This window comes from Dermacentor albipictus, chromosome 8 (genome assembly GCF_038994185.2).
Source record: "Dermacentor albipictus isolate Rhodes 1998 colony chromosome 8, USDA_Dalb.pri_finalv2, whole genome shotgun sequence".
Taxonomy (NCBI): domain Eukaryota; kingdom Metazoa; phylum Arthropoda; class Arachnida; order Ixodida; family Ixodidae; genus Dermacentor; species Dermacentor albipictus.
In genome coordinates this window covers 25,964,851-25,988,870 of record NC_091828.1, presented here as the reverse complement: position 1 = coordinate 25,988,870, position 24,020 = coordinate 25,964,851, and the positions used below count along the sequence as shown (strand labels likewise).

The window sequence follows — 24,020 nt, the reverse complement described above, 5'->3', positions numbered from 1 at the left end:
GCGCCGTCGGCCGCAGCGTCCGCCTAGCTATGCCTGCCGGCCGTATCGCTGGCTGTTACCGGAGCCGTCAGTGGACAACGCGCCGTCGTGAAGTGTTCTGTCACTTGCAGGGGCATAATTTTATTGACAGTGTTCACGTAAAGCGAAGCAGTGTTGTGCAGAGTTCTATTGCGTTTCTCGACGTGAATCAGCTGGGGGGGGGGGGGGGGGCTGGATCTGGGCGGAGCTTAGGCGCCGCTAGACCGTTCGGATACACGCACGTTGGATCCGACGCCGAATCGTACCGTGTGTCTCCTGCTTAAAGCTCGCTCATGGTTCGGCGTTAGTCCCTGTATATTCTTTATAAATAAGGAAGCCTACCTAGGCACTGTAAACCCAACAATTGGGGCCTAAATGCCTGCCCTCCTCCCAGCTACAGTTTCGTTTGAGCGACAAAGTCTGATTTCGAAGGCCGTGCTTTTGCAAACTGCATGCGACTGAAGCGGTTGCGAATCTTGAAGGCAACATCCGCTTCGTTTTTTTATATATATAGTACATTTTCTTAAACTTCGTATAAAAAAGTGCATATTTATACAAAGTTAACACTTTTGGACTCAAGAAATTTGTTAAAGTGTCCCTGCCGATTGTTGTTAGGAAAAAACACGTAATTTTCTCATTTACGACACATTTTTGTAAAAACCGCAGAGTGGCGCCACTGCAGTATTTGTTTGGTCGACATACCACGTTGGTTGTCGTAAAGTGCTGTATTTGAGTTATATTTTAGAAGAGCCTAGACAAAATGTGCTCCTTGTCATGTGCAGTAACCATCGCAAACCCTCCGGACTCGTGTAACGCCGTTAGTTCGCCGTGTGTTTCGTGCGATCTACCAGTGTCGGCAGTGAGTGTCTTACTACAGCGCCCGTCCGGCCTTTGTTCTGCCGAGCTGCCTGCAAGCGCTCCCGTGAAAAGTCTGGTACTGGAGCTTCGAATCGTAGTGTATGGAAGGCTGTTGAAGGTTGTGCTTTTGTGGAGCTGGAGTTCATCGGAAGTTCTACAGTACTTGCGCCAGAAAGACGTCGGTGCCTCGGTACCTTTGAGACGAAGGAGCGTTGGCCAAGTCTTTTTGAAAGGTACGCAAGTTTGGCCCTTGCGCGCATTCTTGAACTTATGATTTACGTAATGAACGTTGTGTAACTAGCTAGAGCAAAGCGCTTTCTGATCGTAGGTTGGCCGTCTTGCTGTGCACATTTAGCAAGCAATTTCACGAAGGCTTCTTCTGATGTTACAGTAAGCGTACTTGCATTCTGCTGTAAAATATATGCTACCCGCCTTCATTGCTATGCCTGAATGGGCACACAATTATGAAAACACTAAAAGTTGCTGTTCGTTCGGTAGTTTTCTGGCAAGAAGTTATTCGTTATATATGCATTCCCGCAAGTACAGTACATGTGTAATGTATCCGTCGATGTATCATGGGCTTCGCGCGTTGGCACACGATTCCTATGTTTGACGCTTAAGCGGATAGAAGCTTGTATGAAGATTTTTGTATGTATACAGTTTGGTTTGGAGGACCACGTCGCGAGAACCTGTGTATTGTTTATGTTCTTGAGTGTCTTCGCGTATTTGTCTTGTATGTTGCAAACCCGACATAGGCCGATATACAGTAACGAAGTTTATTTTTAATCGAGACATTTCAGACACCGGCCTTTAAGAAAGACATAGACCAACCAATTCTTACGAACGGGATGCCAGCTCTTGCAATCGTAGGTTATACGGCAGTGCGTAATAAAGTAAGGACTGCGATTTTGTAGCGATACTTACCCCTCGATTCTATACCACTCTTGTCGCCCACCGCAAACGGCCGGCTGTTCCAGTACGTAGCACGGGCCGGGGCGGCGGTCAGACCACTTACGAATAACTAAAAGGAATAGCATCGCTACAAAATCGTGATCTAGCTTTCAGTATGGTTTTCATGTGCTCAATATTTTTGTTTAATCCAATGCGCCACGTTTTACTGCTTATATGAGTTTTGTTTTTGATTGTCCTGGTAGCCTGTTGTTGCTGATTTCGTTCCTCCCTGAAACTTCTCTTGTTACAAAATATCAGTGTAACCTCCTTAGATATAACAAAGAGACGTTTGTGCAACCAGGCGCAAATTCATGCAGCTGGCTGTGTGAGGCTCTCTTTGCAATTCCACATGGCACTGGTAAATCACAAATTCCCAGGTTCACAGCACAATAAATTAAACATTTCTTACTTTTGAAGGCTATGCGGATTCTGGAGGCATCCCTACATCGAGCAGGAACCTGCTGCACTGCTGGAAGCTGGACAGCACGACAATAAAGCACGTGATCTGCGTGCTTTCTCAAAGGTGCGTACAAAACTGGCGCTGCCTTTCGAGTTGTAGGATACATTTGTGTTATATGCAATCATTTTACTGTATTGCCATTTTCAGGATTTCTAGTGGCTGATCACGAATTTTATGTTTTGGTGGAGTGCCCTCAGTTTAATGAATTTACCTAAAGTAGCCTCCTCTGAGTTAAATATAATTGGGCGCTTGAGTAATTATGCCTTATATACTCCATCTAGACTATATTAATCTAGCCAAAATGCCTTTTTAAGAACCATGAATTCAGGTTTCGTGCCTTGAATAATGTGCTCTAGAGTGTCTAGAAAAATGTGTTATACCACCTAAAGACATAGTTTATGCAAAAGTGCCTTAAGCAATGCTTTCGCACAAAAGTTGTATCATCAAGAGTTTCAGAGAAGCCTGTGTGGTCGGTATGAAACATGACAACCAACCAAATACAACATTAAAAGCAATACATTTTGGCTTCCATATGGAAGCCTTGTTCACAATAAGGCTAAAAAAAGTGGAAGTGCATATTTAATTAAGTAAGTTTTAGCATAAGATGGGTGTGGGCTCCTTGGTTTCAGATAAACGTGTGTCCTGTTGATTGCATCTCCAGGGAATCCGGGTACAGGCATGGCTTCCAATTTCTTTCCTGGCCGATTATGCTAGACACTATCCAGTCACTGTTGTGTTTAGTCATTGCGGCATCCTCTGCCAAAGCATTTGATGCCACTCTTTTCTCATCCACATCGTTCTGATGTTGGCGTAGCCATTGCTTAAAGTTGCCCATTGCTCTAATGTAGATAGTATTCATATACACATGTTATGTTTCAAAGGTCAGAATTCATGTCAGTAAAATTTTTGATACGGTTTGTTACTGGGATGGCTACCTCGTTGGTTTAACATGGCTTGTCACTGGGATTGCTCTCTTGTTTGTTTAGCTTCTTGTCGGGTTCATATGGATTTGATTTTGTGCATAATGAGATGTTACACACACACACCTTGCATATACATGAAAAAAAGGTTTACAACAGAGATAACATATATGCATGGGCATATATATGTGTCAATAAAATACTCGAGCCTCATTTCTGCCTACAGAAAAAGAAGTTATTTCTCCTCGAGGGCATGACTGCTTGCAATAATGAACCTCCAAGAAAAGGTTTTCTGTAATCCGTATTTTTGATATCTAAATGCTTATGGGGCATGTACAAACTGCTTGCATCAATTTCTCATTGGGATGAGTGGTCTACATTTTAAATTTGAGTAATAATTGCAATAAATAACTCATTTCACCTGTCTTCTAATGACTCTAAAATTCTATGCTTCTACCTTGCCAAACCTTTTATGAAATTAGTTTGATGAGGCCCAATATACAGGGCTTTCTAAATTAAAGGTATCAGTACCTATGAAAGACTGTGCTAACTAAGAAAATGCTGCTTGTGTATGTGGTTTATTCATTTCTCGGACAAAAGCTTTACACCCAAGTGCAGTCAGTAAATCGAAAACAATTGCGTCTTGTTCAATAGTTCTCGAGCACTTGTGCGTCACTATAGTCGAATACAAATTTAGAAAAAAGGGGAGGCCCCGCCCAGATGAATGAAGCGCGACGTCCGATTGCCTCCGCGACTAAAATAATCCCGCTGAAAAAATCGTGCTTAGGAAACGCACAATTCTCAGTATAAATAAAGACTTTGATGACTGGTTTAGTAGAGCTCTCATGTGCTACAGCACATGCCAGATTGCGACAGAAAAATAACCCCGTGCCTTCCACAACGCTGCCCGTCGTCTGCTCTTTAGCTTCATTGCAAGCGGCAAAAGTAGAAAGAGCAACTCTGCATGGCATTTGTGCTTGTTTACATGTACACGGCACATTTACTACTCTTGTTCCGAGCTTCAAATGAATCAGTTGCTACTGAACAAGTACTTATATAAAACAATGCATTTATCGCAACCATTACAAACCCAAGATGCTCAGTGTCAGCGAAAGCACCGTGTTAAAGGTGAGGAGGGAGGTCCAAGCTTCGCATATTTCGGGTGGCAAACTATCAACGCCCTGGCGAAAACGCCCACAAAATGTGGAGAAAAGAAGCAGCAGCACGAAGTAGGACACGTGTGCGCTGAGCTCGTGTGCACGATTTCTTTCACGACAACGAGATACCAACGATCGAGAAGATCACTAACGAGTTCTCGAAGCATATATTGTGTTATGTTTGTGCCCTGGGATTTGCCTGACGGAAGGCCAGTGCTATGGTTTGTCGACTGTGGAGGCAGCATTGATCCCCGCATGGTGCCTGCCTGCTTCGGACACGACTACGTGCACGGCTCGAGTTTCCTCGCGGCTGCATGGCGTCCACGACGGAAGCAGCCACCGGATCACGGACTGCTATTCGGCCCCTCCCCGTCCCGGCAGCAATGCACCCCCCCCCCCTCGTTTGTCCGGCGGCGCCCGCACCACAAACGACTCCCGCTGTGTTTGGGACAGTTTCCAAAGGAGGGCTGTGTTTCGACCCAGTGCCTTGCAGTTGGTTCCCTTTGTCCTATGCGGGCCATAAAACTTGCCCGGCGCACCATTCTGACCGACCGCCAAATCGTCCGCAGCACCGCAGCACGGTTCAAGGAAGCGCCGGCCACCGAGAGCGGCGTTAGGACCCCGGAGGCTGCCCAGACCCTCTCTCTCACGACCTTGTTTCGTCTTTGGGGACTGTCTGGAAGATCATTGGGCTGAGGGGTGTTATTTAAGCAGCTTGCAGCTGCTCTGTTGGTCTCTGTCCTGATAACGACGACAACATGTAAACATTGTATAAAGAATTATTCGCAGAGAAAACTCTCCTCGTCTCTGACTCTGCGTGAAGCGAGGTCCAGACCTCTTGCCAGCCACACATACCTCGGCAAACGCAACAATGGATCTCCCATCACTGAAGCGGTGTACTGTGTGTCAAGCACAGCAGCCAAGCATTCTCCCGTGACCTCTCAAATAAATAAGCGGTTCACTTGATGACATATTCCTTCTAATGGAAGCCCAATTCTGAAAAAGCAACGTCCTGCACAGATGATGCTCAATATAAGCGTTGGCATGGAAACGTGCTGAAATGCCGGAAAATCTGAATGCAAATGCAGTTATTAACTATGAATAACTATGTGGGGCCCGAAATGCTCATTCGGGCAGCCACTGTCCAGCTTCACGCGAAAAAGCAGTAGTCAACGTGAATGAAATTGACAGCCACTCTTAGCAGCTTGCACGCCAAAGCACATTGTGCTTTGCGTGCAGTTGTGCTGCCCCTACTGTTTTTTCCAGCCCGTTGAGATGAATAATGCCAAGGTCAGATTGGCCCAAAATACTCTATTGGGCAGCCACCTATGAGCATGACGGGTCCTGTGATGAAATAACAGTCATCAGGGCACGCTTCAAAGGCACCTTTAGCAGCCTGCACGTCAAATCACAGTCATATTGTTACGTAGGATGACGCAGACGAAAAGCTATGTACAAATATATTTACAAGGAAAATACGCTGCGCTAGGCCAAGAGGCAACAGCCCGCGCTAGCATCTAATCGTCGTCGTCGTCTTCACACTGCTGGCCTTTTGTGATCGCACATATTGTGCCGTAGCACTACCCCCGGCTGCAAAAGCGCCGTCCCGGAGCGACTAAAGATCGGACTCGGAAGCAGTGTAGTAGGCCTTGAGCCTACTGACGTGTACGACATCACGAGATGCCACAGGAGAGGACGAGGTTGAGCCCACAGGAGCAATTTCGTAAGTCACAGGCGTCACCTGGCGCAGCACGCGGTAGGGCCCTGTGTATCGCGAAAGAAGTTTCTCTGAAAGTCCGACGTGACGAGAGGGCGACCACAGGAGCACGAGCGCACCAGGCGAAAACTGTACGTCACGATGGCGGGCGTTGTACTGACACTGCTGAGTGGTCTGCGAGGCCGTAAGTCGAGCACGGGCAAGCTGGCGTGCATGGTCGGCGAGGGCGATGGCGTCGCGCGCATACTCGCTTGTTGAGACCGCAGCAGGAGTAAGTGCCGTGTCAAGGGGCAAGGTAGGTTCGCGACCGTACAGGAGATAAAAGGGAGAAAATCCGGCGGTGTCGTGCCGGGAAGAATTGTACGCAAATGTTACGTAAGGAAGGGCAATGTCCCAGTCGCGGTGGTCCTTGGAAACGTACTTTGACAGCATATCGGTAAGAGTACGGTTTAACCGCTCTGTCAGGCCATTGGTTTGAGGATGGTATGAGGTAGTCAGCTTGTGTTGAGTGGAGCAGGAACGTACAATGTCGGCGATAACTTTCGAGAGGAAGTTACGACCACGATCAGTGAGCAGCTGTCGCGGGGCGCCATGAAGTAAGATAATGTCACGCAAGAGAAAGTCCGCGACGTCAGTGGCGCAACTGGTAGGGAGAGCCCGCGTGATAGCGTATCGGGTGGCATAATCAGTTGCGACGGCTACCCATTTGTTCCCAGAGGATGACGTGGGAAAGGGACCGAGGAGGTCTAATCCAACACGAAAGAACGGTTCCACAGGGACAGTGATCGGCTGCAGATGACCGGCAGGTAGCACCTGAGGTGTTTTCCGATGCTGGCAGGTATCACAGGCAGCAACATAGTGTCGGACAGAGCGAGCGAGACCAGGCCAATAGAAGCGGCGGCGGACGCGGTCGTACGTGCGGGTTACGCCAAGATGTCCTGCAGTAGGTGCGTCATGCATCTCAAAGAGCACAGTCTGTCGTAGATGTTTTGGCACGACGAGAAGAAGATCAGATCCGTCAGGGAGGAAGTTGCTTCGGTACAGAATGCCGCCCTGGAGGACATATCGGCGAACGGATGCGTCGGTAGGTGTAGAGCGCAGACGCTCGATGAGTACTCGCAGCGATAGGTCTCGGTACTGCTCATCGGCGATGTTAGCGAAGGCAGACACAGAGAAAATGCCGTCGGCGGTACTACTGTCGGCGTCGTCAGGCTCGTCTACCGGGTAGCGAGACAGGCAGTCAGCGTCCTTGTGTAGTCGGCCAGATTTGTAGGTGACAGAGAACGAATATTCTTGGAGGCGTAAGGCCCAGCGACCAATCTTCCTGAAGGGTCTTTCAATGAGCATAACCAACAAAGCGCGTGATGGTCTGTGATAACGGAAAAGGGTCGGCCGTATAAGTATGGGCGGAACTTCGCAACCGCCCAAACTAGGGCCAGACACTCACGCTCAGTGATGGAATAGTTGCGCTCCGCGGGTGAGAGGAGCCTGCTGGCGTAAGCGATAACACGGTCGTTGCCGCGCTGGCGTTGTGCCAGTACTGCGCCAATTCCGTGACCGCTGGCATCAGTACGAACTTCGGTAGGCGCAGAAGGATCGAAATGGGCCAGAACGGGAGGCGTTGTGAGAACGTCGATTATATGCGAGAATGCAGAGGCCTCGTTATCGCCCCACTGGAAAGGGGCGTCTTTTTTCAAAAGCTCGGTTAGTGGTCGTGCTATGGCCGCAAAATTTTTCACGAAACGGCGGAAGTAGGAACAAAGGCCGATGAAGCTGCGCACATCCTTGACACACTTCGGAACAGGAAAGTGCGTAACAGCATGGATCTTGCCTGGGTCCGGTTGCACTCCGTTCGCGTCAACGAGATGTCCAAGGACGGTAATCTGGCGACGGCCGAATTGGCACTTCGATGCGTTCAGTTGCAGAGCGGCGCGACGAAAAACGTCCAGGACTGCCGAGAGGCGCTCGAGGTGCGTAGCGAACGTTGGGGAGAATACTATGACGTCGTCCAAGTAGCACAGGCATGTGGACCATTTGAAACCGTGAAGAAGGGAGTCCATCATGCGTTCAAAAGTGGCAGGAGCGTTACATAGACCAAACGGCATCACTTTGAATTGATAAAGACCGTCCGGAGTTACAAAAGCAGTCTTCTCGCGGTCGAGATCGTCCACAGCAATCTGCCAGTAGCCGGAGCGGAGGTCAATAGAAGAGAAGTAGCGAGCACCATGGAGGCAGTCAAGGGCGTCATCGATCCGAGGTAGGGGATACACGTCCTTTTTGGTAACCCTGTTAAGGTGCCGATAATCCACGCAAAAGCGCCATGAGCCATCCTTCTTTTTTACTAGTACAACCGGTGACGCCCATGGACTACATGACGGTTATATGATGTTATTGGCAAGCATTTTGCGAACTTCAGCGTGAATAACTTGACGCTCAACCGGTGACACTCGATACGGGCGGCGATGAATAGGAGGGGCATCGCCGGTATTAATGCGATGTTTAACAGTTGTAGTTTGGGCCAAAGGACGATCGTTAAAGTCAAAAATATCGTTGTAGGAAAACAGAACGCGGTAGAGCTCACGAGCGTGCTCGGACGGCATGTCGGGCGCAATCATTTTCTGTAAGTCGGCGATGGTGCAAGTTGTCGACTGAGATGGTAGAGGAGGATCGGCTGAATTGCTGTCTACCTCAATAGATGCTATTGAGTGATCTTCGAATGAGCAAAGCTGGGCCAGAGACATCCCGCGCTAGCATCTAATCGTCGTCGTCGTCTTCACACTGCTGGCCTTTCGTGATCATCATCGGCAATGCCTTTGAGGATGTGGGATACCTTGTCGGACTCAGGCATGTGGGCATCAACTTTGCGGCACAGAGCCAGAACGTCCTGAATGTACGTGACATAGGGCTCTGTTGACGTCTGCACACGGCCGGAAAGCGCCTTCTGCGCGGCAAGTTTTTGACCGTAGGGGTTGCCGAACAAGTCTCGGAGCTTTTGCTTGAACGAATCCCAACTGGTGAGCTCATCTTCGTGCGTGCGATACCAAACTCGAGGTGTGCCACCGAGTTAAAAGACTACGTTGGCGAGCATGATAGTAGGGTCCCACCGGTTATTGCGGCTGACGTGTTCGTACAGGCTGATCCAGTCGTCGACGTCTTCCCCATCGTGGCCCGAGAATACGCCAGGATCACGGGTAGCGGGGAGAGTGATGTAGGTCGTCGAAGTGGCAGGAGGGGTCGGAGCCGGCGGAGTCGGGTTGTCGTCGCCGGGAGCCATGAAGGCAGGCTCGACGTACCGTCCACTGCGAAGCTCCGTGACGAGGTACAGGGAACGTCCACCTCCACCAGATATGTTGCGTAGGATGACGCAGACGAAAAGCTATGTACAAATATATTTACAAGGAAAATACGCTGCGCTAGGCCAAGAGGCAACAGCCCGCGCTAGCATCTAATCGTCGTCATCGTCTTCACACTGCTGGCCTTTCGTGATCGCACATATTGTGCGATCACGAAAGATTACCAAACGAAAGATATTGTGCGATCACGATCACGATTACCTCGCAGCCATTGTTGTATTTGTTTATCTGACCGGGCAAGTAACACCAATGTAAGCACAATTATTCACCCTGAATAGCTCTGCTAGCATTGTGCTAAAAAATGCTGAGTGAAGTTGAATGTGTTTTATTGAGGCAATTATTTAATTTACAAGCCATCGGCATGTCGATCAACGGCCAGGTTCAGACAATGTCATTTGTGAAGTAATAAATGGTGAAAGTTGCAAAAGCTCTCAGTGCACTGCTTTGCTGGGCTCCATTCACAGAAGAATGTCTTTGCAACGGCGAAAGCGTCAGACAGAAATCACACCCCACTGCACATTGTTATTCGTGCTGAAAATTTTCGCCATCATATGGGATAGGCAGCGAAACCGTTTGTTTACTAAGACTGAATGCATGAAAAATGCAACAGCATAGCAAGGTGTTTCACAATATGCAGCCTTTCATGTGCACTTCTGGCTAGCTGCCACATGCACTGACGCATAAACATGAACAGAGGTAAGAGGCAAAGTTACTGTGCAACCCACATGACGCTTTTAAGAAAATGTATCTCTCAACCTTTCTGTTCTGATAGGCGATCAAAATTTGTTTTGAGCAAGTTGGTTAATCACATTGCAGCAACAACACAAGAAACAAGGACAGAAAACGCAGCAAGTAGGCAGATTGGAAGACGAGGTAGACCAGTGAGAAAGGTTTTAATGAGATGGAAGAGGCCAGTGATCAGTGTACAGGAGTTAGTGCCTTGAATGAGATTGGCTAATGAAAATGTGTAAGGACTTTGCTGAAAGAAAACTATCAAAAACAAATGCTAATATAAAATAAAAGGACAAATATGAGTAAGTGCAAACACGCATGGAAGCAGGAACGCTGGCAACACAGCTTATGCGTGACTGGACCACAGCACGCATTCTACAGCTTGCGTGCGCGGTGAGCACTGGTGGAAAGAAATCAATCGACAGTGCTATACACAACGCTCGAACACCGCCGTTAGACGCTCGGCTATCTCACTGTTGACAACGATCACTCACGCTAAGTTGACGGCGACAAATCTTTGCATTGGAGGCTTCTTTGTCAAATATTTTCTGTTGAGACGCTCGTAGGTTTGTTTCACGCGCGCACGCTTTTCTAATTTCTCCTCAGAATGGTTTTGCTCCATCACTTTACCCCGTCCGACGAAAAATGCAGCGACACGGTACACGAACTCACCTGCCGCTGACAGCAGGCACCAGACTTTGGCAAACTTTTCTTGTTCTAACTTCACTCAGGAGCGAAATAAAAAAGACATGAAACAAACAGGCAGGATGTGTGTTTGCAGCAGTCACCGAGGCATCCTGTTTTCAGGCAAAGCGTAGCGCAGCATCAGCGATGCTCGCTGCAATGTTTCTTCGCCGGATCACGGCTTAGAATAAACGCACGCGGCACAGATGCCGCATTGTAAGCTCGCAGTAATATTTCCGGCATGATAGACAATGACAAACAGTTTGGGAATTCACTGTGACGAGGCATTGACACGCACAGCTGACGCGACTTGGCCCAGTTCGAAGCCCGGGCGGCCATCTCCGACGGCGAGCCACCGGCCGTCCGGCGCATGACGTCAGTCCAGAGTGCGCACCCATTAGTGGATGCTCGTGTGCATCTGCCTCGGAGGAGTAACCGCCCCTGTTTTTCTAAAGTTGTATCTGACTATAATCGAGCACAGCTTGACCCTTGGCCTAATACTAAATCAGGCTTGAAGCTTTCAATGTGTGCTAATCGCTAGAACAGCACCAGATTTCATTCTGTGCCAAGGGGTGGAACGCATTTGCTTAGAGCTAGGCAGATGAATGTCGTTCTTTCGCATTGAAGTTCCCAATACTTTCTAGTCTTAGGTGAAAGTACACAGCTCAGCACAACGCATGTATGGTATACGTAATAGTACTTTGTTCTTTAAACCGTATCAACAAGAAGCAGCTACTTCCGTTTTTGCAAACCTTACCTTATTTCCTAACCTTTCCTTGATCAAAAGTGTAGAAAATTAATCTGTGCTTGTTCTGTTGTTTCACAGGTAGACATCGGCGACGGTGTATATGTTGAAAAGGGCCTGCTGAAGAGGCTGCGCCTGGATGCTAACAACTCGGGCTTTCAGTTCGCGGGGGGCCTCCTTAAGGCTCCTTTTACAAAAGTAGAGGTTGAAGGGAGGCGCTACACATGGATGCGCAGCAATTGTTTGTGACAGCGTCACTGCTGGCAGGCCTGGCCTGCCTTTTCGCTTCGTTCTGGGTCTTCCACGTTATCTACTCGAAAAAGGCCCACAGGATTTTGACATTTATTCAGCACTGCTTTCTTGATTTTTACTACACAAAGCTGCAGGTGAAAGCATTGGATTTACTCAATTTTTACAAGACAAAACTATTGCTAGGCAAAAAAATTTTTAGATGCATATCCTCAAGAAAGTTTCTGTAAAAATGATTTTGCCTAACGAAAGCACTCGTGGGTTCTGTGGCTGGCAGGTTGCCCAAGCCATGTAGCACAGTGCTTGCTTTAAAGGGACACGAAAGAGAAAATTTATTTGAGCTTTATTAAATCATTCTTCTACCGCACTGAAAAAACAACTCCCACCATGAGAATTGGCTTGATAAGCCAGATAACTTGCAAAAATGAAAACTGGTGTCGCCACCACCACCTTATAGTTCCTGCACCAGCTCGCTGTGATATGGAATTTGACGGTGTCTGGTCGGGTCTAGCTGATGTTCTACTGGCCAATATTGATGAATTCTGTTGTAAAGGTGTCAAAGAATATGCTTAGTTGAAGTATGACTCCACACTGATGTGCAGGCACTGCATAAAACTTGAAAAATGAAAGTTATATCTTCATTTTCTCATGTATTAATCCGCTTATTGCCACAATGTTCATGAATACAGTTCTGAAAGATTGTTTTATCAGTCTAAAATGATTTACTGTTTCTCTTTAGTATCTCTGTAATGGACCTTCAGCAACAAAATGTGTGTTAGTATGCCACAGGTATTCTCAGCAGGGGCAAAAGCACCAGCAGCATGCTGAATGATTCTGTACCAACTGATAACTTGAAGGATGTCCTGTGCCACTAGGGATAGGCCAACGTGGCTCTGTGTTAATCACCACAAGTGCATTATGCAAAACTTAATGGCCCAGAAATTGGTAATTCAGGGGGGAGTTGAATTAGCTATTTTTATTTCTTTTTTTTTCTTTATCATGGACTTCTCACATTACACTTTGTCACAACGCATTCACTTTAAAGTAACTGTGGAGAATAAGGTGGTTTGGTATTCAGACATGCCTTCTGTGTGTAAACAGTCTTAGATGAGCAATACAAAGATACACTATAGATGCTGACTAGCAAAATGAAGGGGTTTGAGGGCAGATACAAGTATACATCCTTGTAGTCGTACCTGTAGCACTATGTTCAATTTGTCACACAAGCATATGGCATCCATCACAACTGCATGCCTAGAAACAGACAAGGGCAACACACTCAATTCCCTTTTAGTCTATCTAAGAAGCACTACAATTTTTAGGCAACGAAATTGAAATCTGGCTTGTACCCATAAGTACTGCAATACAGTTGCGCAACATGTTCCTCTTGTGTGGAAAAAGGGCTGCATATGTTTTCTTTGAGCACAAGGGGGAGTGGTATCAGTTAGAGCCCCTCCATCCACGCGCCACTGCAGCTTTCTTAAGTAGCGACAACCTTTGTTGTGCGCCGCCTTTTCTCCTCACACCAAATCCTGTTCCAGCATTTCTGTTTTAAAAGTTTTCGGTTCCGGCGTTACCGCTTCCTGGAGTTGTGCTGCGGGAATTCCCGCTTTGACTGCCGATGGTCAGACGCCCACGTGTGCTTAGCAGAGCTGTGGGAGTCGCCATGAGAAGAATGCAAAGGCGACAAGCTGTTATATTCCGCTGAAGTAGTAATTCGCGGTCGCTGTTTTCTAAATGCACGAAAAACGGCAGTGGTCTCCAAGCGCCAGGCACTACATTCCACTGTACGTTGTCTCTCGTGGCACAACCCGTCACAGGTTGACGTGAAACAGCGAACACGATCATATCGCTGATTACAATAGGCGGTGGTACTTGGATGGAATCGCATTCACAGTTTAAACCGCAGCTGGTGCAATTAAAGCCTCTCCATTGACGCGAAAGTAAACAACGTTAAGAAAAACATAGGGTTACTTCCACTCGGAACAGGAAGCTGCAGCTACTGAAGTTCCGCTTGACACCGGAAGCTAAGGGGGTGAGTGGCAGAGGAGCGTGGAGGAAGAGGGTAGGTTGGCGGTACTTAACCTGGTCGGCGGAAACGTGTGTGGAGGGGCTTTAGTATCAGTTAATGGCTGTTTTCCATATATGTTTTGTCGTGTGTATTAGCAATCACCACTTTCCTTATCTGAGTGAGGTCATTTTTTAGAAAGTTTGAAAGTTTATAGAACATGTTGCTCATGGTTGTTGCAGTTTTCTTCCTAACTATCCATTCATTGCACTGTGCACCCATGTCTTCGGCAACTAGCTGTTTGAAGGTCAGTATGCTATCGATGGGTCTAATGATAATCTCTAGTGCCCCCTCATTTGCTTGTTGCAATACTGAAGAGTTAGATTTTGTATATTGTGTCACTTGTTTATTTTCACTGTACTTTAGTTTCACTACATCTTGAATGTGTTGTGATAGTTTTTCTTTTGCAATGAAAGATATGGTGGACAGTTGCCGACACTAATGTGATAGTATGAATGCTTGCTGTATTTATCACGATTGTTTCATTTCGCTGGGGCACTAATGGTCATTAGCAGCAGATGCTAGCTGCCCTTAAGTGCAATGTTTTTATGTTGCATAGTATTGTTCATGATCCATTTAATGCACTGCACGCGCATGTTGTGGACAACTGCCTGTTTGAAGAAATTGTCTGCATATTCAGTGGGTCTAATGTGAACATCTCTACTACTGACTTAGCTTCACTACATCTTGAATGTGTTGTGATAGTTTTTATTTTGCCGTGACAGATGTGGTGGGCAGTTGCCGGCACTAATGTGATAGTACGAATGCTTGCTGTATTTACCACATGGTTGTTTCATTTCGTCTGAGGCACTAGTGGCCGTTAGCAGCAGATGTCATTTGGCCTTATGTGCAATATTTTTATGTTGCATAGTTTCGTCCATAATCATCCATTGAATGCACTGCAGACCCATGTTCTGGACAACTGCCTGTTTGAAGGAATGATCTGCATATTCAGTGTGTCTAATGTGAACATCTCTAGTACTGCCTGTGTATTTGTGAGTTAGATATTGTATTGTGTGTCATTTTGTTTTCACAGTGCTTTAGTTTCACTACATTGTGAATGCGTTGATAGTTTTCCTTTTGCTGTGAGAGATATGGTGGTCAGTGGCCGGCACTAATGTGATAGTACGAATGCTTGCTGTATTTACCACATGGTTGTTTCATTTTGTCTGGTGCAGTAATGGCCATTAGCAGCAGATGCCATTTGGCCTTAAGTGCAATATTTTTATGTTGCATAGTTATGTTCATACTAATCCACTGAATTCACTGCACACCCATGTTCTGGACAACTGCCTGTTCGAAGGAATGACCTGCATATTCAGTGGGTTTAATGTGAACGTCTCTAGTACCGACTGTATATTTATCAGTTAGATTTTATATTGTATGTTGCTTGTTTTCACTGTACTTTACTGGGATTGCACATTGAATGTGTTGTGATGTATTTTATTTTGCTATGAGAGATATAATGGGCAGTTACCAGCCCCCAGTCTGTGTGTTAGTACAAATATTTATTATGCTTATCACAGCATTTTATAAGGCTATAGGTTTGTGATTACCTCATGCCTGACTTTTTTATGAGAAACATGTCAGAACTAATAAACAATCACTCATGCTTGGGATCCATGAAATCATCTTTGTAATCTTTCAATTGTCTTCGAAATATTTCCACATCAGGCCCAAGAAACTCCAGAACGGGCTTGAAAAATTACTCTCGGAAAGAACCGAGAAAACCTGATGAACGAGGTAAGAAAATACCCCAACATCAGTACCAACAAACTCGAGAATAGGCCTAAAAATAACTCCCCGGAATAGCCTAGAAAACTGGATGAATGAGGTAAAAAAATACTCCCACATCAGACCCAAGAAACTCGCGAATGGGCTTGAAAAATAACTCTCAGGAATAGCCGCTAGAACTTCGTGATGGCAGTAAAAATATAGTACCACTATTGTCCCCAAAAACCTTCCCACAGATTAAAAAATTACTCTCGTTTCTACATACAAAAACCTTGGTCAGCATGGTAGTAAATTTTTACCTCGACTGGTACGTAGTAAAAAAAACCCAGAAACGGGAATGCGATACAGGACGAGCGGTTTACTCCCGTTTCGCGTTATTTTTGTTTAGTGTGTAGCAGTTAGTTCACACATTCCGTCTGACTCACAGTGATAGAAAATGTCAGATGCAGAAGTTAGTTATGGAGCAATTTTGAGGAGCTTTGCTGAACATGCACGTAAGAAAATTGGTGCGACCAGAGGGCATTACGAACGCTCTTTTGAAATAATATGCAGAATGGGTAGCGCTGTATTTAAAAATTACATTTCACGTATCACATACCCAGAGCACAGTTCCTAATGACTGGCTTATACCTAAGGTCGTACCCGTGCACAAATCAGGTGATAAACACAAAGGGGAAAATTATAGGGCGATAACATTTAAGTGTGTATAGTGCTAAGTAGAAGAACTGGTAATATTAAAATCGATTCACATCTTCCTTGAAATTACTACCTCATTGCCCCCCAATCAACATGGATTCCGCAAGCGTCTCTCAATAGTTACACAACTCCATGAAAAAGCTGATTATTTTGCGAGTTTACTCAATGATAAGAACAAGTTGACGAAAATGAAATTGGAATTGATCTATCAAAGGCTTCTGTAGAGTACTCCATGCCGTATTGATTATAAAATTAAGAGATGTCGGGATTAACGGAAGAATCGTTACATGGATTAAAGCGTACCTCAAAGGCAGGACCCAATTTGTCGAAATGGATGGTAAAAAATCAAAACCATTGAAGGCAACGTCAGGTGTCACGCAAATATTAGTGTAGGGCTCTTTGCTGTTCTTCGTCTATATCAATGGTATTTCCTCCAGGATTGACGAAGGAATCACTGTGTAGCTCTTCACTGATAATTTTTTATTGTACGAAGTTATAAGTAGCAAAGACCAACAATCGCTTAATGAAGCCTTAATGAACATTGAATAAGACATAAATATAGCGTAACGCATAACAAATAAAGAGAAGCATCTGCTTGAAAATGATTAAACAGTGAATTCAGCCATGCTTGCTTTAGTTGACACGTTCAAGCATCTTGGTCTGAAAATAAAAAAAAATAAAACGCAAGCTTGAAAGAATACATCACGGTCTCCCGGTAAAACGCGGAAAAAAAGGTCCGATTCCTCCGACTGAAACTGTGATCAGCCTCTCAGTTAACTAAGCTAACGGCATATCTAACATATGTGAGGCCGACGCTAGAACATGCCCGCATAACGAAACCCATTCAGACAGGATTGATCTGTGAATCGGAATAGGCACAACGAACAGCAGCCAGCTCTACACTTTCCAGGTAAGCTCGAACCGACTCTGTGTCCGATATGCTAAGATAGCTAAACTTGCCTACGTTAACCGAAAGACGGCGTGCAGCTCTGCTAAAACTTTCTTTCTATTTACTAGAAACTATTTTAACATTCACAGTGCGCCACGACCAACAGTAAAAGAAGGTCGACAGTTTAGTAGAAAGAATAATAATAATATAATATATGGAGTTTTACGTGCCAAAACCACTTTCTGATTATGAGGCACGCCGTAGTGGGGGACTCCGGAAATTTTGACCACCTGGGGTTCTTTAACGTGCACCTAAATCTAAGTACACGGGTGTTTTCGCATTTCGCCCCCATCGAAATGCGGCCGCCGTGACCGGGATTCGATCCCGCGACCTCGTGCTCAGCAGCCTAACACCATAGCCACTGAGCAACCACGGCGGGTTAGTAGAAAGAAGGATGGCCTTCTTCAACAACCGCAATCGCACCTAAAAGTCTATGCGTGCTCTTTCTCTCCAAATACGACCGAAGAAAGAAATGATTGACCTGCATCGATAGGGGAAAATTCCACCTTAGAAATATTCGAATCTAGAATGAATTTGTTGTGAACGCGCTGTCCTATATATGTTATGCTGTTCTCTTTATTTAATTATACTACCTGTGTAGCCTCGACAGCGAGAAACCATACTGAACACGTATATCGTAATTATATATTGGTGTATGTGCGTGTGTATATATATATATATATATATATATATATATATATATATATATATATATATATATATATATATATATATATATATCCACGCTGCAATCATATAGCGGCCGTAAGGCCAGCAGTACAAGGCAATAAAAAAACGTATTGTCATCCCCTTTGAAACGAGGAGGCGACAAACTGTCGCCTAGCCTGTTTGATCAAATCAAGTACACCCTACATACTTTATCTCGATAGCACCTATATGGATACTGCGGGTGCGTTCCTGTCGTTGGCCTCACCGTGAGTTGCTGTACGAGGTCCACGGGCGAGAAAATCGTCGCCGTGTGCCTTACACTGTATGTGTGAGTGAAAGGGTGCGAGGGTGATTCGGCGATGGCGGCTCAATCTCGCGCACGCAACGGAGAAAATTAGCGAGGAAGCGCGCCATCTTCTGTCGCGCGCGAGGCTTTGCGGGGAGGGGCAGGGAATGGGGGGAGGTTCTACTCCCGCCTTCCACCCTGGCCGCTGTATCTTGCAAACCATCTTAGACAGGTACACTGTCGTCCTTTATGAAAGGGAACACGCGAGCGCGTGTCCTATGCTCTGCGGCGGCTGCCCACAGCCCCATCAGCCGACAGCTAAAGAAAGCACGTCCGCTTTTGGCGTCATCTATTGGACAACAAAATAACCAGTCATGGCCGGTGGACAAGCGCTGCTAAGATTATGCTCCCTCACCGCTCGCGCAACGAGCGATGCCTGCAGCGCGTCGTCTGCTGGTAACAAATCGAGCGTGGTGCACGAGCACGATCGAAACGTAGAAGCTCTGTCTCTCGCCTTACGCCTGTTGCGCTTCGCCTAAACTAGAGCTATATAGGTGAGGGCGATGCACTCAGCGGAAGGTTTGGTTGTGGTTTGCTTTTTCGAAAGTGTATCACTGAACGTCTCGGAAATTTTCCTTCGAGGCAGATTCCCACTTACCCGGAAAGTACTTGCCTGTAGGCAGAGAAAGTTTTCTGTCGTTTAGTATATCTGCACTTGATGCTATAACGCCATGCACAATCAAAGCATCCTGACAGTGATGATAGCGAAGGTATTTTGGTACGTAAGAAACTTGAAGCAAAAAAAAAAATGTTAGAGATGTTTGTAAATATTTTAATGCATCTTGTATCTGTAATGTAAAAGACGCGAGCACAAAATGCAAAAACAGATATCAATACATTTATTGACATAAAAGATATACGTATATTTTTCTTTTGTATTGAGCACCAAAGCAAAACAACAATCTAAAATATGTTGTGTCGACGCACTTCTCCGTACCTCGTGTCGTCCCCATTTGGTGCGACGACAGCTGCCATTCTTCAGGGTAGCGAGTTATACAAGGCGGCCGTTAGTGATCTGTTGCTTCTCAGCCGCTTCCACTCCTTTGTGACACCCCAAAGCTCGTTGGCCGATAGTCCGTGCAGACCGAGCCGCCAGCGCAGTTTTCAAAAGGCCTTGCACGTTCTCAATAATGTTAAGGTCTGGAGACTAGGGCGGCCACCTTAGAGAGCCGATTCCACGATCCTCGAAAAAGCTTGTCACCCTTCCGGATGTGTGGATGGGCGACTTGTCTCGCTGGAAGATGTAATCACCTTCCGGGAAGGGCCCATTCAGCAAGCAGGGCACCATCACGTCGTCCTGGATTGAGCAGTAGGCGGCAAACGTGAATCTGTCCTCTATGCGGACTAGTGGACCAAGCCCTTTTTTGGTCACGAGGCCCCACACGCACACTGCTGAACGCCCACTTGCAGCCACTCGCTGGAGGTATTCTGGTCTGTAACTTAAGAAAAGTATCATTAGATCATGCATTGACAATAAACCAACAGTCACTCAACTTATCTCGAATACCCTTCCTTTACGCCAAGCATGCGGTATTCCGCTGTGCTACATGGCGCGCGCATTTATTGCCGGCTGCTCATGTATACGTTTCGTACTGTTTTAGTTTTTATTCACATTCCCATTTCTTTCAAGTTATGTTGCTATTTTCTATTCTCTCATATCGAAACAGCAATTGGGCTGGTGGTGTGCCTCTGTTTGTGGCAGTTGCCAGCCCACTGCCTCCTCTTCCGTGTCTATACTTTCAGGATGTGCTAAAGTGTCTTTAAATGGGAACTAATACTGATGAGGGTAATAATATTAGTAATATTAGAGAACACAGCTACACTTTAATGCTGGGGAACGTAATCTAACATCGTGCCTTGAATATCAAGTTCTCTCTGGCATCTACGCCAGAGAGAACTTGATAGGCTACAATATCACACAATGCATAAAGAAGGGTAACAGCCCGGTAGAGTTTTTTCGGCATTTCTTACAGTGATATAATTACCGTTAAGAATAAAACCTCACCTACCGGCGGTTTTCTGGGCGCCACACTCCGTCTCTGGTCCCACCGGGTCGTGAATGAACCTTCGTCGGTGAATACAACACTTTCCCAGTCGGAGGTAATCCAATCTGCGTGATTCTTCCCAAACTGCAGGCGTTTGGCTTTGTTAGTGCTTCGAAGCAGTGGATTCCTGCAAGCAATCCTCTTTTTGAGACCAGCTTCGTCGTGGCGGCGCGTCGCAGTCGTCTCGCACGCCCTAATGCCAAGTTCCTTCAGTACTTCAGGGACTGTTGTCTGCGGCTTCAGTGCTACTGCAGCCACAATCACATGGTCTTCGTATTCAGTTGTTGCCCGAGGTTAGCGCCTGTGCTGAGCGTCCTTCACACGGCGTTCCGTCTTGAAGGCCTCAATGATCCTGTTTGCTGCTTTTAGTGGCCTCCTTGTAGTTGATGCAATGACCTGCCTCGTGGCCCACAAAAATAAGGAATTAAACTACACATGCCCCTATCACTTTTTATCAAGCCAGTACGCAAGGCGTTCAGCATCCTACCTTTCCCTCTCGTAATAATTTGGAGCCCATATTTACACGTATGAACTGGTACATTATCACTGCTATCTCTACCCCGGCATTCTTAAATGGTAATAAACTCGAACTTGGTCCACCGACCGAACTGATCATAGCGCTGCCACACAGCTGAAAACCATGCAGGGGTTTTGAAGGACTGCTGCCGATTATCGCACACACACTGACCATTTAGCCGAGGGGAATCGCTACCGTCGTCTTTTTTAACTGCACGCACGGATTCGCGCGCACGGAAACGCTTGAATTTGGGGGTTAGTGCCATGCAAGGTTGGCTTGAAATTTATCCTCGAGCGAGTCTAAACTGGTATTTCAACTTTCATTCCCGACGCAGGGACAATACAGCTGAAGCTAAGCATATTTCCATGAAAATTCACACCTTTATTCGCTGGAGAACTATAATGCTGCATACTGCGTTCTTGGGAATGTATTCAGTTGTGGCTTAAGCAAATGCGAGTTCTACGACGAATCCATAGAGCTCGCATGATAGTGCATCACTGAATGATACAGAGTATCATTTAGTTATAGATAAAGAACAACCAAACCTTCCGCTGAGTGCATCGCCCTCACCTATATAGCTCTAGTTTAGGCGAAGCGCAACAGGCGTAAGGCGAGAGACAGAGTTTCTACGTTTCGATCGTGCTCGTGCACCACGCTCGATTTGTTACCAGCTGACGACGCGCTGCAGGCCTCGCCCGTTGCGCGAGCGGTGAGGGAGCATAATCTAGCAGCGCTTGTCCACCGGCCATGACTGGTTATTTTGTTTGCCAATAGATGACGCCAAAAGCGTACGTGCTTTCTTTAGCTGTCGGCTGATGGCGCTGTGGGCAGCCGCCGCAGAGCGCAGGCCAAGCGCTCGCGTGTTCCCTTTCATAAAGGACGACAGTGTACATAGCCCGAGCAGCACTTTGTTTTTAAGGCGTAGTTCACGTTGATGCGAGCGGCTGCACGAAAGTGAACTCCCTCGATGCTCCTGGAGCGTTTCCTCAATGCCGCGTTTTAACGCGATAGCGTTAAGGAGCTCGTGTCGCAGAAAAGCCGGTGTCGTCGGCGTCGGGTGTCGGCGTCGGCGGCGTTGACCGTGAGCGATAAATCACGGCAGGCGCTTCATAAATAAAAAGCAACTTCCAAGATTGGCCCGGTGGGAATCGAACCCAGGTCTCCGGAGTGTGAGACGGAGACGCTACCACTCAGCCACGAGTTCGATGCTTCCAAGCGGTGCAAACGCGCCTCTAGTGAATGCGGTGTTGCCTTCGAAACGAGCCGTGGAAAGTTATACTGCGGTGTATATCGGTAATTATGAACATGTAACGTACAGAAGTCACAATTACACGAGTTGCGAAGTGCGTTTCCGCTGCATTTCTTCTGCGCTTTCCGCACACGCAGAGCCATCTTGCGGCAAACACAGAAGACCCCCTCCTCTCAATGTACGGCGCTGCCCCGACAGGAGGCGCGCCGCGCGCGCATTGGGACCGCTGCCAGGCGCGTCGCAGGACTCCCTCTCCCCTGACGACGCTTCGCCGTGCATCCGGTTTAGATTACTATCTATCTCTCTGCCCGTGCCGATCACGACGTTTGGCTGGCGTAGATCGTTTCCCCTCCGAGACACCGAGTTCTTTGGTTCGTTTCGTTCGCTCAGGCGCACGTTTCGTTGACGCGCCGAACGCTGCGTTGCTCGACGCTCACCGCGTGATAGGTGGGCGCTAAGTCCGATGCGGGGCGCATCGTAAGTGATTGCTGTGCCGTAGCGCATTGTCTTATACCCCTTGGCGGGTCGACGGGAACGCTGTCGCGTCCCACTCTTGAAGGCGAAGCTTAAGCGTCCTCCAATTTTTGACAGTGAGTTTCCGCAGTCATCGAGAGAGAAGCGTTTATTCTGGCTTGTGCGCGCGTGACATCATGCTTCTTAATTTAGTTATACTCATCGACAACTTTCTGTCGCTACTAAGGGAAAGCTACGGAGGCAAAGCGCAGACAAGTGACAGTGCTTCTGTAAAGCGTCCCGCGTTTTAAAGCACGTTTGTTTATGCTGGGAAAGAGAGAACACAAACACCTATGAGCAACAGTTAAATAAATCAGGTCACACCATTATTTGTAAAGGTTTACTTACTTTGTGGCTTTTCCCTTAGGTGTCCGAAGAAACGCAGTACCGTCGCACGTAGAAGCTGCATTGATTCAGCGTCTCTTCCGAGTCACGAAAAGCTGCCAAATGCTGCCGGACTACATTGCGCAGTAGCACATGTGCAGCAGCCACGAGCCCGCACCTTTTTTCACAGACACAGAAAGTTGTCTGCCAGTATAGTATGATAAGTTTATACGCTTGATAAAACTGCTATTACTTCGTATAGCTCTCCACTAATTTGCTATCGCAGTCGATGCTTCGCCATACGGGCGAAACTGAGTTTCCTTATTTATTTCTGCATTTTTGCTTGCATCTGTACAATGTTTCTTTTCCTCAAAACTGATCTTTCTACCTTCTATCGATACGCTTATAACACCCTATACCGCTTTATAACACGCCTTATAACACGCCTTATAACACCCGAACTAACCTTTTCAAGTTTTCATTCTTCCCTCGCACTGTAACAGATTGGAACAGCCTGCCATTATCACAATTGATAAACACCGATTCTATTGACCGCTTGTGTCTTTGATACTGGGGGTATTGCCATATGGGCAAACCTTGGTACTGTTGTCTTCTTTTTTTACTAGTGAATATTGTATAATACTTTCCACATCATCCTTATTCTATTCAGTATTTTGCAATATGCGCTCGTTCAACTTCTGGTACTTTTTTCCCTCTCTCGATAGTGGTTGCCAGTGCTCATATATGCGTGTGATACTGTTGTAATGTTTGTCAAGTTGCCTTCCTTCAGTGTACCTTCTCTTAATCTTATTAGTCGTCACTTTCATTTTTTGTTTTCTTATAATATTTACATATGTTGCATTGCTTTTGTATTTTCTTTTCATGCCTGTGTGTATATATAAGTGCGTGCATACGCAAATATTTATGTATTCTGCCCCTCCTGCTTGGGCCCTCATTTGGGCCTGAAGTATTGTATAAATAAATAAATAAAATGCCCGTAACACCTTCGGTCGTATAAAATTAGTCCCCTGCTTTTTTTCCACCAATACTCTAAGTCTCATTTGCT

At 46.5% G+C, this 24,020-nt stretch overlaps 1 long non-coding RNA gene across 1 annotated transcript; it reads left to right on the top strand.

Moving 5' to 3' along the window:
* Positions 1-803: 803 nt before the first annotated feature.
* Positions 804-12,680, top strand: LOC139048392 (uncharacterized). The gene is made up of 3 exons (XR_011507661.1): positions 804-1,109; positions 2,245-2,350; positions 11,677-12,680. It is a non-coding gene; the product is annotated as an uncharacterized lncRNA (long non-coding RNA).
* Positions 12,681-24,020: the final 11,340 nt, after the last annotated feature.